We start from the raw sequence: 20,593 nt of genomic DNA, 5'->3' as shown, positions 1-20,593 counted from the left end.
CATATTTGTTTATTATTATTGCCTCTCCCACAACTTGATCTATTTATTTTATTAGAAAAAATAATCTAGAATGTGTGTATTCGTCATTGTTCACTCATTATGTGAACACTAATTATTAACTTCTATCTCGAATGAAAATTCAAAAGAAATTAATTACAGAAAAAAAGCAAGAAAAAAATGAAAATTCTTGTGCACTATATATAGAAGTTTTCTGTGTGACGCAAAGTTCATAGATAATTGCACATTTCATTGTTCTCTTCTTTTCTTCTTTAATAGAAAGACAATACCTAAATTTCAATGCTAAGAACTTTGGCGAAACAAATCAATGGATTGGGGATGAATAATGTATGAAAATTTTAAATGATCTCAAATTGTCAGAGAAAAGAGATCACCAAAAACTTATAAGGAGTGAATGGTTGTGATTTATGACCGAAGAAACACGAACGTAGAAATTGTTGTGACTATTCATATGAAATTAGTATTTTTTTAATAAATAAAATATGTAGGTTAATTAAAAGGCTATTAATTTTCTAAAATGATATAAATAATATTGAAGTATTTGTGTGATGAAAATCGTAAGAGGAAAATATAATTGTGAATTGATGAATGATTTGTTACAATTTGTTCACCAACTCTTTCTTATGTGGTACCTCCAATTTCATAGAATTTTGAACTTAATCAACTGTTGCAAAGAACACTTGGATATTTTAAGAAGAAGAAGAGTAAAAAACCTTTAAAAAACGTAGTTTGAAAGTGAAAGGAAACCCCTCTATTTATAGCTAACAAATAGTACTATTAATAGGTACTTATTGTGCATTATTAGATGAGTCACAACCCTTCAAAAAGTCACTGCTCATTGAAAAAGTCATAACCCTTTGAAATAGTCACAACTCATTAAATAAGGCACAACTCTTTTGTAAAGTCACAACCCTTTGAAAAAGTCACAATCCTTTGAAAAAGTAACAACTCATCGGAAAAGTCACAATCTTTTAGTGTAAAAAAGGTCTCTACTTTTAATAAAATATAATAATTAAATAAAATAAATTGAGTATTTTTAATTGAGGGTATTATAGTAATTCAACATTCATGTTTGGGAGTTCATGTTTTTAAATCAGTAAAGAAGATATAGATATAGATAGATATAGATAATTAATTTTCAATAACTATGGTCAAATATATCTTTAATAATAAATTTTCAAAATATATGGTTAAACATATCATTAATACAGAAATAAATTTTCTAAATCGTCTATAGTCAAATATTTCTTAAATAATAAATTTTCAAAATTTATGGTCAAACAAATCTTTAGTACATTAATAAATTTTCTAAATCTATGGTCAAACATAGCTTTAATGATAAATTTTTAAAATTTATTATCAAACATATCTTTAATATAGTAATGAATTTTCTAAATCTATGGTCAAAAGTATGTTTATTAATAATTTTTAAAAAAAATTATGGTCATACATATTTTTAATACAATAATAAATTTTCCAAATCTATGGTCAAATATTTCTTTAAGCGTTATTAAACCCTTCTTAGCAAATTGTTCGGACCCCTTTTGGAACTTAAAAACTTTTCTAAGGGACAAATTTTCAAATCTGGTTTAAAATCTATGGTCAAACATATCTTTGAAAATATTTTCTCTTTTAAATCTGATTCAAAATTTATGGAAACTCTCCAGTCAACAATAGAAAAGACTAACAATATATGGACTTCTACCCAAATTTTAAGCATCATTAAACCCTATATAATCATTCACTTTGGCTCCTAGCAATTAAATACTACTACTTCATTTTCACTTGTGACTCATTACACAAGAGAGAAAAACAAACCCTTTCATTCAATGGCCACTGATAGTATAATCACAAATGATAAATCACCTATGGGAGATTAGAAAAATCTATTAGTTTTTTGTGCATCCCGTATGAAAAACGACGTGAAGGATTGTGTTGTAGCAGAAGATCTTCCAGTTCCCCTTATCGACATAGGGGGTTTCTTTTATTGTGACCATGTCGTGGCCCAACAAACATCTAGGCTTGTTGGTGAAGCGTACAGCAGCCATAGTTTCTTCCTTGTAGTGAACCACGGTGTTGATGTTAATCTCATCTCCAACTCCCATTGTTACATGGACATGCTCTTTGACTTGCCTCTCTTTGAAAAGAAAAAAGATTAGCGAAAAATTGGTGAGCATTGTGGCTATGCCAGCAGCTTTACTGGAATGTTTTTGTCGAAGTTGCCTTGGAAAGAGACTCTCTCTTTTCAATACTCTGTTAAAGAAGACTCATCTGACATAGTTGAAGAGTATTTCCAAAGAACAATGGGTGAAAGATTTAACAATCTAGGTTAAGGATAATTGACTACCTTAGCATTCCCCTATTTCAATTTGTTTGTCTTATACTCCCTTCATTCCTTTTTAGTTGTCATGATAAGGTTTGTCACAACCTTTAAGAAAAAATTAATAAGGAGTGTTTTATTGACCAATATATCCCTTATTATTTCTTTAATCTGTATCTATATATGCTCCTCTTAATTCTAGATAATTAATGTTAAGGGAAAAGTTTGAAAAAGATCATCAATTCTCTCTTGATTGTTTAAATTGATGACAACTATTTTGTAACAAGTATTTTTAATCTATATGACAACTTAAAAGGAACAGAGGGAGTATTACTTTTCTTTTTAGTGAGTTTCTAAAAAAAAATGTTACTTTTCTTCTTTTTTGGCAACTCTATAATTTCAACTTTTCACATAACATTTTTAAAACCACAAAATTGTGCATTTTGGTACAAATTGAAATGGAAGGAGTAACATTTTTTCTATTGTTTTGGTTATTTAAATGAATTAACCCTTTTTCCCTTTAATTACATAGGAATGTTTATCAAGAATATTGCAATTCCATGAGCACATTCTCTCTTAGGATCATGGAGCTCTTAGGGATGAGACTAGGCGTACAAAAGAGCCACTATAGAACTAGGCGTATAAAAGAGCCACTATAGAGAATTTTTTGAACACAATGATTCCATAATGAGAATCAACTACTATCTGCCATGCCACAATCCAGAGCTCACCTAAGGAACATGGCCTCATTATGATCCAACATCATTAACCATTCTCCATCAAGATTGTGTTAGCGGACTTCAAGCTTTTGTGGACAACGAATGACACTCAATCAATCCAAATTTCAATGCCTTTGTCGCTAACATAGGAGACACATTTATAGTAAGCAAGTTTACACACTACAACTATATAATAAGCTAGCGTACTGCATACAAATCATATAAATAGAGACAATTAGACAAACAATATATATTTTTGAGAGAAACAATATAGGATCTTTTAACATGGCGTGAAATGGTGTACATCATGAGGGCTTAGGACGTACGTACAACATGAATATAATGTCTTTCACGTAATTGATCAAGTGGGGTTATACCAAATTTGGTGTTTGCCTTTTTGCAGGCGCTCGAATGGAATATTCAAAAGGTTCTTGCACAGGGCAGTGGTAAACAACAACATTCCTAGGAAATCAGTTATTTTCTTTATTTTTCCAAACAAAGATAAGGTGGTGAGGCCACAAACTGAATTGGTGGACTCCAACAATCCTCGAATTTATCCCGTCACATGGCCTATTCTCCTTGAGTTTACTAAGAAGCATCACCCAGCTGATACGAACACGCTTCAAGATTTCTCAAATTGGTCTCAACACAATAGTGCACAACCTTAAGAGCTATACATATGAGGTTCAAGATTGAAGATCTTGGAAGTTTCTTTATATATGTTGAATCTTTGGTTTAGAACAATAGATCTTCTTACTACGATAATGAATTATTAATTTAGACCTGATTTCTATTATTTGTTATGCTGTTGATGCAATCAGAAATATTGAAAATATTTATGTATTTTTCAGTTAGATTTTAGTCTTAAATACATCTGTTTTGTTAGTCAATACTCAATACTATGACATTCTCTAGTGCAATAAAACTTTATTCTTCAACTTTTCTTCCTTTGTCGTTTTCCTGCTTTTCTTTTCTTTCAAAAAGTAAACAATTGGGATCTAAGAATATTTTTCTTGAGGGACCTGTGAGTGAATAGATGGATTCCAAAATAGTTTTCATAAATGACTCTTCTTGTTTTTCGATGGTGAATCCCACCATAGCGCATATTATGAATCTTAAGAAAAATAAAATCATGAAGTCCAAGGCGAAAGCAACTTTAGAAAGGTGACTTAAACCTGAGGATGTTCATAAAGATCTTAAGGTGCTTAATGATTCTCCTCCTGACTTTATTTAACCCTTATACGACAATTTATGCCAATAAAACCTGACTTTATTTAACCCTTATATGACAATTTATGCCAATAAAACTTGTAATAGACTCGAAGCTCTTGACTCGACTTCAAATTTGATAATTAATCGTTTAAGAACTCAAAAGTTGACTGACATGCTTAACTTGATTTATATGAACAATTCCAAATTGGTAATAGTATGATCCATTTTAGAAACAGGTAGCTTGACAATTATATACCAAAAAGAATAGAGTATAAGATTTAATATTAGTATCATTTTTAAGTAATAATTTTGTAAAATCTTATGACAAGAAATAATGGCTTAACAACTCACTTTAATATAACATAATAATTATTCAACATTTCAATCTTAATCTTAAGATAATAGCTTGCTAATAGACATAAGGAATAATAAACTTGACGGATGAGAACTTTACCATCAAACACACTTCGCAATGATAAATTATGAGAACGATTTGACAAAATCAAGGGAAATCAGGTGATTTCTCAATGCCCTTAACCAAGGGTCTTTCTAACAATAGAATAGTAATTATAACTCATTCGATGATTTTTAACTTTTTGGAATTCGTGTGATATGAAAAAGATAAAAAAAAATTACATACATTAAATATGGGCTTGAATAACTTGATGTAGATTATCAACTTTCTTTTATTGATAAATTATAACCTCGAAGTATTTTGTTTCCACAACTATTGATTGAATGTAGTTTTCACATATATCCCTAAAACAATTTAAAGCATTAATTGGCAAACGAAAAAGAAAGGATGTTTACAGCATTTAAAACTTTACCTAGTAAAGTCAAAATGGATGAAAACTTAATGTTTGACAACCTCTATATATAACATAATATATATATATATATATATATATATTATCTAATTTGAAGTAAAAAGGTACAACACTTAATGTTTTACCCAACTGATGCCACCACATAATCTTTAATGGTTGTCCATGTAACACCCCAAAATTTTTTAAGGAAAGGCCCGAACTATTCTTTATTTGCACATAAGGTCTTATCGGGTTATTTTTAAATTGCTTATATTTGTAAAGGTAAATTCTTTAGTATAGGAATGATTTTGGATATCAATTAAGATCACTAAAAACTCCTAGCACAAAGTTGAGTTGAGAGTTTCCTTACCAATTAAGTTTTGATGTAAGAGTTTACTTGGGTCAACTTCGAACGACCATATCTCCTAGAATAAAATAAGCAATGTGGCCCATAACCTATCAAATTAAAGGTATTTGAATCCTCTTTCCAACGCCACCAATTTCGCGATAATCCAAGTTTTGAGTAAAAGGTTATGATCATTTTAGTAACCAGATATAGTGATGTGACGAATTAGCCGACGGAAAAACATTAAAAAGGACCGTTTCTATCTTTTTACCTCTAAGAAAACCCTAAATGAATTTCTTGACTAATTAAAGACCCAAAACAATAAAATTTTCATCTCTTAATCCATCATTCTCTTCTCTCTGAAACCCTAAGACAAAAACCCTAAGAAAAATCAAAGTAGAAGACTTCATTCAAGATTCTTTAATCTTTTTCAAGATTCTTCTTCAAGGTAAGTTATTCTCCAAGAATTCCATTCTTTCCAACTCAAATTCCATAAAATTATGAATCACTAATGAAAATCATAAATCTTGGCCATAGAGATTTCAAGAAACTAATTCAAGAATCTCAAGAAAGGTTTTCTTGATTGCTTTCCTTCAAGCTAGGGTTTCAAGACTTCTAATCAAGTTCTTCAAGAACATTGTTCTTTCGGGTATATAAGGCTATCATAGTGTTGGACTAGTTTGTCATCATGCCCTACATCTACTTTCAAATCAGTAAAAGAGTAATCTAGGATTCTACCCCTAGATTTGAATATTCTTGAGACGAGTTAATTTTGAGTTCTCGAGTTCCTATTTATTTTTGAAATTCTACTCCTAATTATTGAATTGCTATATTTTATGCATTAACATTCTTGAGTTGAGTCATTCATGTCCATAATTCCGCATGAACCCTATTAATTGAGTTATAAATTTTGAGAAGCTTTGTAAAGACAACACTTGAGTTTTAAACTGAGTTTTTTTTAGGAAGTTAAGATGAGTTTTGAGAAAAAGTTGTATTCATGAGTTTATATATGGTTATTGAGGTCCTCAAGTTGAGTCATTCATGTCCATAATTCTGCATGAACCCTACGAACTGAGTTATAAGTCTTGAGAGTCTTTGAAAGCCAATCATTGTGTTTCAAATTGAGTTTTGAGAAAAAGTTTAAAGGTTTTATTTCATAAAGACTTGAGAGTTTCTAATGTTATTTTATTCATATATATATGTACCTATGTTAATTATTGGACTTGAAAGATAAGTTCATAAGTGCATGTTTTCAGGAAGGTAAACATGTTTCGTGTTTTGAAAAGTATTTTAAGTAATGTAAGAAGTTCATTCTTTGTAGGGTTAATTAAGCACAAAGTTATATTAATTATTTTGGGAGAATTATCGAGCACCAAGTTGGGTTAGAGTCTTTTATAACTCAGAAGTCCTATAAAACTACGTAGCCAACGTAGGATAGGATACCATTGATTCTTCATGCAACTCCTCACTGCCTCTCAGAAGGCATATAGTTGGTTCCATAGCCATGATATCATCGTATACCTCCGGCAAGGTATAGAATGGTCTCTTGCAACGTGCAGCGGGACGTTGTATCATTGCAAGGCTCATGGTAATGGTTGTCGGTTAGAGAAACTTCCCACAAGTAAAGTATATTATTTTCATGTTGTTTTCATTGTATATTTTATTGTAAAGGTTAAATGGTTTTCACTTCATGTTCATGTATTGATTTAGTTGAGTTGCTTTACGTCATTCAGTTCAGTTATTTGTTTACTCAGCCATATTACATACTCATACATTCCATGTACTTGTCACACTTCAGAAAATCAGACTTGGACCATTCAGCAAAAAAAGGTGAACCACGGAGGGGTTCACGGGCCGTGATCAGTACCACGACCCGTCAACATCATCATGGTTCACAGCCAGCCAAGCATGGTGGACTACGGACCCCTTCACAGGTCGTGGATCCCTACAAGAGGTGTGGGATGGCTCGTAGAAGTGGGGCAGAGCCACCAAGGCTCAGGCATTGAACCATGGGACCCTCTACGGGCCATGGACGAGTCTGTCGTCTTAATCCAGCAGACCCCTAGCCCCAAGTGAAGAACCACGGTGACCTTCAAGGTCCGTGGTCCTTCACACAATCTGTGAAATGGACCGTAGATGGGGTACGAGTGACTAGTAATCACTAGCCAAGAACCACGGCCCACTTGACGGTTCATGCTCCCTTTGACGGTCCGTTAGTGGCCTCGTGGATGGCATATATCAACTTTTAAGTAAGGGTCATTATGCTTTTTTCCCCTATGCATTGGGCATTTACACTACATCGTTTAATACCTAAACTTCGTCGGAACCTACCTAAATCCTTTATTCTCCAAAAATCATCCAAACTTAGAGCAAAAAGGAGAAGAAAGAGGCACCAATTTCCCAAGAACAATCAGAATGTTTGCATCAAGTTTCATCCCCGAAATCGAAGGATTTCTCCGTAGATTTCGTCTCCAGGTATGTGGGATTTCACTAGTGGGTTCCTTTAATCCACTTAGTGGGATCCTTTAATCCACTATGTCCCTAGAATTCAGTCAGTTCCTTGATTCTTTATATCTTGTTTAAACCTAGGGTTTCTAAAACCTTGGATATTTACTGTGTTTTAGCTATAGTGGGATCCTTTAATCCACTATGTCCCTAGAATTCAGTCAGTTCCTTGATTCTTTATATCTTGTTTAAACCTAGGGTTTCTAAAACCTTGGATATTTACTGTGTTTTAGCTATTGTAGTATCCTAAATCGAAATAGCATGTTTCTTGGAAATTTTGTTTAATTCCTTGTGTGAAACTCAGAACCCATTGTGTAGATTCTCTTAGTTCATGAATTACACTTGTTAGGTCAGTTAAACAGATAATCATGCCCCAGATTTCGAATGTTACATTATCAGTAAATAAATGTTGCATTCTCAGTTAGCATGTCAATATTTTGAGTTATTCAGTATTTCAGTTGCATGTGTGTCATATACATAATCAGTTGGGAGTAGACTTAGCACCGAGTTGGACTAGGGTTTAGTGAACCATCATAGACCCATAACTACGTGCCCCCATAGGAGTATAAGTCTCCTTTGTTGAGCATCAGATTTAGTGATCACGCAATTCATGCCTTTATACCCCTGAAAAGGTATATTGGGTCCTTTCGATGGGGCGTATACATCGGACTCCACGTTTAGATCACGTGGTTTATGTTGGTTAATAGTAGCTCCCACAGTCAGACTACTAGTGCATTGGACAAGGTTTTTAGTATATACTTTAGTATTCAGTTTAGCATATCATGTTCATGATTAACACTTGGTTATTGCATTAATCTTAGCTTTTCAATTATGTTTCCGTATTTACATTCTTGCTCAGTTTATGTCATTGTTCAGTTATGTCATGATTAGCTTATATATATTTGTACATCTTAGTATCTATATCCTGGATGATCAGTACATTCCAAGTACTTACGCATACTCTGCGCTACATCATTTCATGATGTAGGTTTAGGTACTCAGCATCCAAATTGCACTTAGATCGATTCTCGGTCCGCATTCAGCAGCTTCAGTGGTGAGTCCTCATATTCTGAGGACAATAGACATGCTTTCATTTTAGTCTTTACTTTCAGTTTTTAGTTTTGTTAGAGTTGGTTGGGGGCATGTCCCAGCAACTCAACTTAGTTAGAGGCTTTTCAAACATATTAGTAGATTCATCTTGAATTGTTAAGTTTATCTTTCAGTTGTTATTAAACTCTTAGTATGTTTTATACATTCAGACTAGTTGGGTTTCCCCATTTAAGTTATCCATTGTTTTAGCTTCCGCATAGTGCATGTTTTATTAAGTTAGTCTCAGTATGCTTGATTTATGCCAGACACAAGGTTAGCTTGGGGTCATTCGTGATCCTAGGTCTCATGTTACATCAAGGGGGTAGCCTCGGGGCGTGACAAACTTGATATCAGAGCATTAGGTTCAAGTGTCCTAGGATGTCTGAAAGCCGCACTAAGTAGAGTCTCTTTCATGGGTGTGAAGTGCACCACATTTATGAGGGAGAGGCTACGAAGTGTTTTAAGGAAAACTTCACTTTCTTTGCTATTCTGATCGTGCGTGGATATGATCCAACTTCTCCTTTCTAATCCGTCGTTAAGTGTTTCAGTGATCATGCCTCCTCATCGAGCTAACGCATGCAATACTAACGTAGTTCCTCTAGTCCTGAACCATGAGGTTACGAATGCAGAATTTCGCAATGCGATCCAGCTCTTGGCTCAGAGTATGGCCAATCAGAACAATCAACAGGTCTCAATTCCTGCTAACACTAATGGTGAATCAGTTGTAGCTAGGGTTTGAGACTTTGTTCGGATGAATCCGCCTGAGTTTCTAGGGTCGAAGGTTGGTGAGGACCCACAAAACTTCATTGATAAGGTTAAGAAAATTCATAGAGTAATGCAAGTGACTGGAACTGAGAGTGTTGAGCTAGCATCCTATCAACTTAAGGATGTGGCTCATATCTGGTTCACTCAGTGGAAAGACAACAGAGGTGCAGATGCAACACCTGTGACTTGGGATTATTTTACTTGAGCTTTCCTAGAGGTTCTTCCCAAGGGAATTTAGAGAAGATAAGGCACAAGAGTTTATGAACTTGAAGCAGGGGTCAATGTCAGTCTAAGAGTACGAGCTAAAGTTTACCCAACTCTCCAGGTATGCTCCATACATGGGTTCCGATCAAAGGGCACAAATGAGTAAGTTCTTGTTTTGGGTATCCGATCCGGTGAAGACTGAGTGCAGGAATGTTATGCTTCTAGGGGATATGGATATCTCTAGACTAATGACTCATGCTCAACAGGTTGAGGGAGACATGCTTAGGGAATTGACTAAGGATAACAAAAAGGCAAGAACAAGAAACTATGAATACTTAAAACAAAAGTCGAATGGTGGAAATCGCTCACATTTCAACAGAGGTCTACGCCCCAGCATCTTCATCAGCTAGTGCTCCATCCCCCAGGTTTCGACTGGATCAGAAAGGTAGGGCATCAGGCTCTAGGTCTCATGGGAGTGCTTCAGGTGATAGGACCTTCCCAACTTGTCCAAAGTGTGGTAAGAACCATCCGGGCGAGTGTCTTGCAGGCAAGGAAGGGTTCTTTGGGTATGGTTAGTCTGGCCAAAGGTTGAAGGATTTGCCTTCTTCCCGACAAGGGCAAGGAGATAACAACAATAGGGCTCAGTCTACAGCTCCAAAAGCACCAACAGGTCACCCAACTCAGCAAGATGCTTCATCTGGTATAGGTGGTGGTCAGCGCCAGAACACGTTGCATGCTCTCCAAGCTCGCCAGGACCAAGAAGATTCTCCTGATGTGGTCACTGGTACGTTACGAGTCTTTTATTTAGATGTTTATGCATTGTTAGATCTAGGGGCTACACTGTCTTTTGTAACTCCCTATATAGATGTAAACTTTAGAGTGTCAGTTCTGTAACTCTCTCAGAACCATTCTCAGTCTCTACTCCAGCTGGTGACCCAGTTATACCTAGACGGGTATACAGAAATTTCCCTATCATAGCCTCTCAGGAAGTCACCTCAACAGATCTTGTAGAGTTAGAAATGGTAGATTTTAATATCACTCTACGCATGGATTGGTTACATTCATGTTATGCCTCAGTCAATTGTAGAACTAGGAACGTTCAGTTTCAGTTTCCAAATGAGCCAGTCTTAGAGTGGAAGGGTAGTAACTCAGTGCCTATGGGTTGATTCATCTCTTACCTTAAGGCCAAAAAAATAATTTCCAAAGGGTATATTTATCATATTATTCGGGTTAAAGATTCAAACTCTGAAACCCCAACTCTTGAGTCAATCTCGATAGTAAATAAGTTTCCAGAAGTGTTCCCACAAGATCTTCCCGGAGTTCCTCCCGAAGGGAAATCAACTTCGGAATAGATCTCTTTCCAGATACCCAGCCTATTTCGATTCCTCCTTACAGAATGGCTCTAGTCGAGCTTAAGTAATTGAAAGAGTAGTTAAAAGACCTTCTAGATAAGGGCTTCATCAGACCTAGTATCTCTCAATCGGGTGCTCTAGTGTTGTTTGTGAGAAAGAAAGATAATTCTCTCAGAATGTGCATTGACTATCAACAGTTGAACAAAGTCACAATCAAGAATAAGTATCCCATCCCCGGGATTGATGACTTGTTCAACCAACTTTAGGGTGCTAGTTTCTTCTCTAAGATAGACCTCAGATTCGACTATCATCGTCTCAAAGTCAATGATAGTGGCAATCTGAAGACAACTTTCAGAACTCGGTATGGTCATTATGAATTTGTAGTTATGTCTTTTGGACTAACAAGGGATCTTGCAGCTTTAATGGACTTAATGAACATGGTGTTAAAAAAGTATTTGGACTTGTTTGTCATCATCTTTATTGATGATATCCTCATTTATTCTCGGAGTGAGGAGGAGCATGCGACTCATTTGAGAGTTGTTCTGCAAACTATCAAAGATCGCTAGTTATTCACAAAATTCAAATTTTGTCTACAGTCCGTCACTTTCCTCGGTCATGTGGTATCCAGCAAAGGGATCCGAGTGGATTCACAGAAAAATTGAGGGAGTACAACACTGGCCCAGACCCACATTTCCAACAAATATCAGAAGTTTCTTGGGTTTGGCCGGTTATTATAGAAGATTTGTTGAAGGATTTTCATCCATAGCTTCTCTATTGACTAAGTTGACTCAAAATAAGGTCAAATTTCAATGGTCAGATGAGTGTGAGAAAAATTTCTCAGAATTGAAGACTAGGTTGACTACAACTCCTGTCTTGACTCTACCAGATGGTTCAGATGGGTATGTGATTTATTGTGATGCATCCAGGGCCAAACTATGTTGTGTGTTGATGCAGCGAAGTAAGGTCATAGCTTATGCTTCTAGAGAGCTTAAGATTCATGAGAAGAACTACCCGACTCATGACCTAGAGCTTGCAGTTGTAGTATTTTCCCTAAAGATTTGGAGACACTACTTATATAGTGTTCATGTTGATGTATTCACATATCATAAGAGCCTCCAGTATGTGTTCACCCAGAAAGAGTTGAATCTTCGTCAGAGGAGATGGCTTGAATTCCTCAAGGATTATGACATGAATGTGTTGTACCATCCGGGTAAGGCCAAAGTAGTGGTTGATGCTCTCAGCATGTTGTCCATGGGTAGTGTAGCACATGTTCAGGAAGAAAGGAAAGAGCTAGCCAAAGATGTTCACCGGCTTGCTCGCTTAGAAGTTTGCCTTACGGACACATCAGATAGAGGGGTAATAGTTCATAATGGATCAGAATCATCATTGGTAGCGGAGGTTAATGAAAAATGGGATAGTGATCCTATATTACTTCAGTTAAAAGGTGCAGTTCATCAGAATAAAGTTGAGGTTTTCTCCCAAGGGGGAGATGGTGTACTTCGTTACCAGAGTCTCTTATGTGTTCCTAATATGGGTGAGTTGAGGCAACAAATCCTTACAGAAGCTCACAGCTCCATGTATTCCATTCATCCAGGTACCACTAAGATGTACCGAGAGCTACGGGAAGTCTTTTGGTGGAGCGGCATGAAGAGGGACAGAGCAGACTTCGTGGCTAAATGTCCAAATTGTTAACAGGTTAAGGTAGAACATCATAAAACTATGAGGTATGACTAAAGAGATTAACATTTCTTTATAGAAGTGGGAAGTGATAAACATGGACTTCATTACAGGTTTACCTCATACTCGTAGACATCATGACTCCATTTAGGTGATAGTGGACAGAGTTACTAAGTCCGCTTACTTCTTGGCTGTCAAGACTGCAGATTCAGCAGAGGACTATGCCAAATCTACATCCATGAGATACTCAGGTTGCATGGGGTTCCCTTGTCTATCATCTCAGATAGAGGTCCTCATTGTACCACTCATTTCTGGAAACCATTTCAGAAAGTTCTTGGTAACCAAGTAAATCTCAGTACAACATTTCATCCGCAGACGGATGGTCAGGCAGAGTATACCATTCATACATTAGAAGATATGTTGAGAGCCTGCATGATCGATTTCAAGGGTAGTTGGGATGATCACCTACCTCTCATAGATTTTTCCTATAATAATAGCTTTCATTCCAGTATTCAGATGGCCCCTTATGAGGCCATTTATGGGCGTAGATGTAGATCTCCAATTGGTTGGTTCGAAGTAGGTGAAGCAACCTTGATTGGGCCTGATTTGGTTCATGAAGCTATGGAAAAAGTTCAGCTCATCAGGGATAGACTAAAAACAGCTCAGAGTCGTCAAAAGTCCTATGCAGATGTGAGGAGAAAGGACTTAGAGTTCGAAATCGATGATTGGGTTTTCCTAAAGTTATCACCTATGAAGGGGGTGATGAGATTTGGAAAGAAATGGAAGCTCAGTCCCAGATATGTAGGTACTCACAGAATCCTGAAAGGGTTGGTAATGTGGCTTATGAGTTACAGTTGCCAGCAGAAGTAGCAACGGTTCATCCAGTCTTTCACATTTCGTTGTTGAAGCAGTGTGTGGGTGATCCAGCATCGATAGTACCATTAGAGTGTATGGTTGTGAAGGATAGTCTCACCTATAAAGAAGTGCTAGTTGAAATTCTTAACCGTCACGTTCGTAGGTTGAGAAATAACAAATTCGCTTCAGTGTAAGGTTTTGTGGAGGATTCATTCTGTAGAGGGATCTACTTAGGAAGCACAAGTAGCCATGAAAGCCAAGTATCCTCACCTCTTTTCTTCTGATTCCGTTTCAGCACGAGGTAATAGTTCCTCTCCAGTCTCTCAGTTTACTCTTGCATAAATTCAGTCTCAGTATCTTGTTCCTTCAGTTGTTCTTGAATTTCAGCATATTTGCATGTTCTTGTAACTCAGTTCAGTTAGATATCAGTTTCCATTATTTAGTGGTAGGAATTGCAGCTCCTTCCCTCCATACTCAACTAGTTTAGACTTCATTCGAGGACGAATGTTCCCAAGGGGGAGATATTGCAATACCTCATAAAATAGGACTTGGACCATTCAGTACAAAAAGATGAACCACGAAGGGGTTCACGGGCCATGATCAGGACCACGACCAGTCACCCTCATCGTGGTTCACACTCAGCCAAGCGTGGTGGACCACGGATCCCCACACGAGCCATCGGATGGCTCATAGAAGTAGGGCAGAGCCACCAAGGCTCAGGCATTGAACCATGAGACCCTCCATGGACCGTGGTCTCGATGACGAACCGTGGACGAGTCTGTCATCTTGAGCTAGCAGACCCTTTGCCCTAAGTGAAGAACAACAGTGACCTTCACGGTTCGTGGTCCTTCACACGGTCCGTGAAATGGACCGTAGATGGGGTACGAGGGACGAGCAATCAATGACCAAGAACCACGACCCACTTGACAGGCCGTGGTCCTTTGACGGTCCGTTAGTGGCCTCCGTCAGCTTTTAAGTCAGGGTCATTTTGGTTTTTTCCCCTATGCATTAGGCATCTAAACTACATCGTTTTACTTAGTTTAAGCCTAATATTCTTGTCAGAACCTACCTAAAACCTTTATTCTCCAAAAATCATCCAAACATAGAGCAAAGAGGAGAAGAAAGAGGCGCTAGTTTCCCAAGAACAATCAGAAGGTTTGCGTCAAGTTTCAGCCCAAAAATTGAAGGATTTCTCCGTAGATTTAATCACCAGGTATGTGGGATTTCAATAGTGTGTTCATTTCATCCACTAGGTCTCTAGAATTTAGTAAGTTTCTTGATTCTCTATACCCTGTTTAGACCTAGCGTTTCTAAAACCTAGGATATTTAATGTGTTTTAGCTATTGTAGTATCCTAAATCAAAATAGCATGTTTCTTGGAAAGTTTGTTTAGTTCCTTATATGAAACGCAGAACCCTAGGTGTGTAGATTCTCTTAGTTCATGAACTTTCTAGGTCAGTTAAACAGATAATCATGCCCAGATTCTGATTGTTATATTATCGATATATAAATGTTGCATTCTCAGTTAGCATGTCAGTATTTTGAGCTATTCAGTAACTTAGCATTTCAGATACATTTGTGTCATATACATATTCAGTTGGGAAGACTGAGCAATGAGTTGGACTAGGGTTCAGCGTACCCTCATAGTCCCAGAACTACGTGCCCCGTATGAGTATAAGTCCCCTCTATTGGGCATCAGATTTAGTGATCACTTCAGTCATACCTTTATACCCCTGGAAAGGTATATTGGGTCCTCTCGATTGGGCATATACATCATACTCCACATTTAGCTCACGTGGTTTATGTCTGTTAATAGTAGATCCCACAGTCAGACTCCTAGTGCATTTGACCAGGTTTTCATTATATACTTTAGTATTCAGTTTAGCATGTCATGTTCATGATTAGCACTTCATCATTGCATTCAGCTTAGCTTTTCAGTTATGTTTGCGTATTTACATTCTTTCTTAGTTTATGTCATTGCTCAGTTATTTCATGTTCAGCTTATATATATTTGTTCAACTTAATTCTATATCCTGCATGCTCAATACATTCCATGTACTGACGCATATCTTTTCATGATGTAGGTTCAGGTACTCAGCATCCAGATCGTGCTTAGATCGATTCTCGGTCCGCATTCAACAGCTTCAGTGGTGAGTCCTCATATTCCGAGGACAATAGACATACTTTCATTTTATTCTTTACTTTTAGTTTTGTTAGAGTTAACTGGATGGCGTGTCCCTGCAACTCAACTCAGTTAGAGGCTTTTCAGACAAAGTAGTAGAATCAGCTTGAATTGTTAAGTTTATCTTTTAGTTGTTATTAAACTCTTAGTATGTTTTATACATTAAGACTAGTTTGGTTTTCTCCATTTCAGTTATCCATTGTTTTAGCTTCCGCATAGTGCATGTTTTATTCAGTTATTCTAATTATTCTTGATATATGCCAGACACAGGGTTAGCTTGGGGTCACTCGTGATCCTAGGTCCCGTGTTACGTCAAGAGGGTAGCCTCGGGGGGTGACATTACTGATGTCATTCGACCTGCATCCTTTTATGATGAAGATATAGGTGTTCATGATTATCAACAGACGCTTCGTTGAGATCACTCTACACTCCAATTACCTTTGGTGAGCCTCATTATATTCTAGAGGAGTTCATAGTTACTTTCTAGTTAGGAGTTTTGAGGTGTCGTGGATCTTGTCTCGACTTCCTTCTTTAATAGTAGAGGCTTCATAGATAGACACTTTTGGAGAGTCTTTCAGTTTCAGATATTTTTATTTAAAACTTATGTTTCATACTCAGTATATTCAGCAAAGTTTTGAGATTCAGTAAACCCTTTTTAAACGTTTCTTTCAATTTGATGCTTATGTATGCTCAAGTTATTCTTCCGCTTGTAGTCAGCCAGGATGAAGGTTCGCTTGGGGACCAGCAATGGTTCTTGAATGTCGGCCACGTCCAGGGTGTAAGCTCAGGTCGTGAAAAACTTGGTATCAGAGCACAGAGTTCAAGTATCCTAAGGTGTCTATGAAGCCATATTAGTAGGATCTTATTTTTTTTGTGAGGGCCCCACTTCTATAAATGAGGGACTACAGACATTTAGGAAAATTTTCCCTTCTTTCATACTCTAAATCATGCGGTAGAGGTGTGTCATGAGGAACGTATTCAAAACTTTTGCATTTCTCAGATTCATTCGACTATCCCACATACTCAAGGTAGTTGAAAAGCAAAGTCAGTTCGTTATCGATGAGTTACTGTTATAAAAAATCTTGAGAAATTCATGAGACTACAGAGGGGCTTAACAGAAGCCCATGAGTGAGCGTAAGTGTTGAGATTCAAAAGAATGCACTCTTATTCATATGAATCATGCGTTCGTGCTAAAAGTGATATGTACTCCCAGACTATGTTCTCTAAACCTTGTCTTAGTTGAGACCCTTATGAAGAAGTGTGACATAGAGCTTGGGTTGTATATTTACTGAAAAGATAGTATGAGTTGCAATATTATAAGCCATTAGTAGAAGTGCCCAGAGTTAGAGAAAATCATGCAGAGGTATAATAATCTAATAAAGAGAGACAGTGATGAAGCAAGCTATGTTATTATAATAATGCACCCACTAAGTTATTAAAGAGGAGTTTTCCCTTATGGGTAGACTAAGAAGTAATAATTTTGTATAGAGTTCATGATAGGAGGTAGAGTAAGAGTTACTAGTTAGGATGAGATAGAGTATATTTTAACTAGAAATGAGGTTATGATGATGTGTCATTGTGTTGGTAATGACCAAGTGTAGGTGTTGAATAGAAGAGTAGGAGTATTCATGAGGTGATAGCTCTAATCTAGGCTTATGGTCTTTAAGGGAAAGCCCATAATATTCAAAGGGTTATAGAACTAATTAGGCCATGATGTATAGTGAAGGAGTAAATAGTACTTAAGTCGTGAAATTGAATTTGACGATGATTCGTAAGTATGAAGACAGAGAGATAAAGATTAACCACTTGTCATGAGATTTTAGTGGGTGAGTGTTTCTTTATTTGTATCTACTTGTTGTAAGTTTATATAGTAAGCGAGCAATCATATTGATATACGGGTTTAGTAATAAACAATAGGCTTGAATTTGAGATGAGAGCGGTGGTTAAAAAAATGGAAACATGAGGGTGATGATGTTAGTTCGAGATCTAATCTGGTAGGTTTGACATAGAGTATGTAAGAAATTAAGGTGTTACCTTTTACAAGTGTGAGTGGTACAAGTATGAGATTCTAACTTCTAGATGAGAGCAATGAAGTATGGCTAAGTCATTAGATTAACAAGATAATTAAGAGTTGTACCCAAGATCGTATAAAGTTAGACAAGGTTCCAATTAAGTTAATGATTATTTTTCATGTGTGCCTAGATAGTTTAATTGTGCTATTAATGTGTAATAGGATAAGGTAAGCATTAATTTTCTTCCCTTAAGAGCTAGATGAACCTTCTTTATAAGCCATTGAGAAAAGGTTAAGAGAAGCATCTTAGATAGATGTCTTAAAAGGAGTCTTAGTACCTGCTTATGGAGAGTTCAGTAGGCATGCGATAAGCATTTCCTGAGTATTTAGAGTAAATGGAATGTAGACCAGTTTAGATATGATGAGAATAGATCCATGGCTTTAGAGTGTAAACTCCAAACCTAAGGGGGACATGATAAGATGAGAGATCAAGTCATGTGTTGAGGATGAGATAGTGATGTATTTACAAAGAGCTTTAGAGATATATTAACCCGTTCATAATCTTAGATATTCCTCAAGCGAAGTTATTACAACAATCTTGTCAATATTCCTAATATCATAATTGTGTCTATGACCTAATGCTCATACACTTCAGAGAGATTCACATCTATGCTCAGTTTCCAGAATGAGGGTAAAGACTTTAGCCCATTAACCTCGAGCTTAATCCATAAATTTGTGGATATCAGCCTCATGATATGAACCTATTCATATAAGCACTCATGTCTCACAATATGTTCAGTCTCACCAGTTCATGATTTACTCTCAATGGCTAGCAACATAATGTTATGTCATGCATATTCTTATATCAGAATTCTCGAATGAATCGTTCTTATGATCTTTCGGCCTAAAGTCCTTTCAGTAATCCTTTTTAGTTTTGGAGAGGGGTGTTGTTGACAGTAGTTGTGTGATGATAGAGAAGAGGATTGCTATTTCTTATTGTGCTAATGATGGTATGTTTATTCCATCTAAGGTTATAAATGTGGAGGAAGAAGGAGATAAGGTTTTACAATAAGTACCAAGTCAGCTTCCTATTGGTAATGCATGAAAATTCAGTGGGTAGATATGATGAAAGGATGAGAAGTTCTTAGAAAGTGGGTTAGTAGGAGTCTATTGAGTGGTTAAGGTTATAAGCTTGAATGTGGTGCTGTTAACATGTGGACAACGCGTGATACATTAGGTGTTTAGTGATATGAGCTCAAGGTTAGTTGAATGTAGCGGTAAGGAGTAGTGTTCTTGGGATGAGATTTCCTACAAAGGTATAGAACCCAAATCTCGTGATTTAAATTAAAATAATCAGCTTATGTTAAGTAATTTGTGATTTTGAGTTAAGCTGGAATATAGTAAGAGTGACTCCATTCCTTCCATGCTCAGTTTCACCGTCATTCGAGGACGAATGTTCCCAAAGGGGAGATATTGTAACACCCCAAAAAAATTTAAGCTAAGGCCCGAACTATTCTTTATTTGCACAGAAGGTCTTATGGGGTTATTCTTCAATTGCTCATATTTGTAAAGGTAAATTCTTTAGTATAGGAATGATTTTGGATATCAATTAAGGTCACTAAAAACTCCTTGCACAAAGTTGAGTTGAAAGTTTCCTTACCAATTAAGTTTTGATATAAGAGTTTACTTGGGTTAACTTCAAACGACCATATCTCCTAGAATGTAAAGAGCTACGTGGCACATACCTATCAAATTAAAGGTATTTGAATTCTCTTTCCAACGCCACCAATTTCACGCCAATCCAAGTTTTGAGTAAAACGTTATGACCATTTTAGTAATCAGATACAATGATGTGACAAATTAGCCGACGAGAAAACATTAAAAAAGTTCATTTTTATCTTTTTACCTCTAATAAAACCTTAAATGAATTTCTTGACTAATTAAAGACCCAAAACAATAAGATTTTCATCTGTTAATCTGTCATTCTCTTCTCTCTCAAACCCTAAGGCAAAACCCTAAGGAAAAATCAAAGTAGAAGACTCCATTCAAGATTTTTTTATCTTTTTCAAGATTCTTCTTCAAGGTAAGTTTTTCTCCAAGAATTCCATTCTTTCCAACTCAAATTCCTCTATACAATTATGAATCACTAATGAAAATCATAAATCTTGGTCATAGATATTTCAGGAAACTAATTCAAGAATCTCAAGAAACGTTTTCTTGATTGTTTACCTTCAAGCTAGGGTTTCGAGGCTTCTAATCAAGTTCTTCTTCAAAATTCTTCAAGATTATTCAAGAACCTTGTTATTTCAAGTATGTAGGGCTATCATAGTGTTGGAGTAGTTCGTCCTCATGCCGTACATCTACTTTCTAATCAGTAAAAGAGTAATCTAGAATTCTACCCCTATATCTGAGTATTCTTGAGATGAGTTAATTTTGAGTTCTCAAGTTCCTATTTCTTTTTGAAATTCTACTCCTAATTATTGAATTGCTATATGTTATGCATTAAAATTCTTGAGTTGAGTCGTTCATGTCC

At 36.2% G+C, this 20,593-nt stretch overlaps 1 pseudogene; it reads left to right on the top strand.

Moving 5' to 3' along the window:
- The first annotated feature begins 1,847 nt into the window (after positions 1-1,847).
- LOC102597384 (gibberellin 20 oxidase 2-like) lies at positions 1,848-3,725 on the top strand (annotated as a pseudogene).
- Positions 3,726-20,593: the final 16,868 nt, after the last annotated feature.

The sequence above is a fragment of the Solanum tuberosum genome, unplaced genomic scaffold (genome assembly GCF_000226075.1).
Source record: "Solanum tuberosum cultivar DM 1-3 516 R44 unplaced genomic scaffold, SolTub_3.0 scf00425, whole genome shotgun sequence".
Classification (NCBI taxonomy): domain Eukaryota; kingdom Viridiplantae; phylum Streptophyta; class Magnoliopsida; order Solanales; family Solanaceae; genus Solanum; species Solanum tuberosum.
The sequence above is the reverse complement of the archived record's forward strand: the minus strand, read 5'-3'. Positions and strand labels throughout refer to the sequence as shown.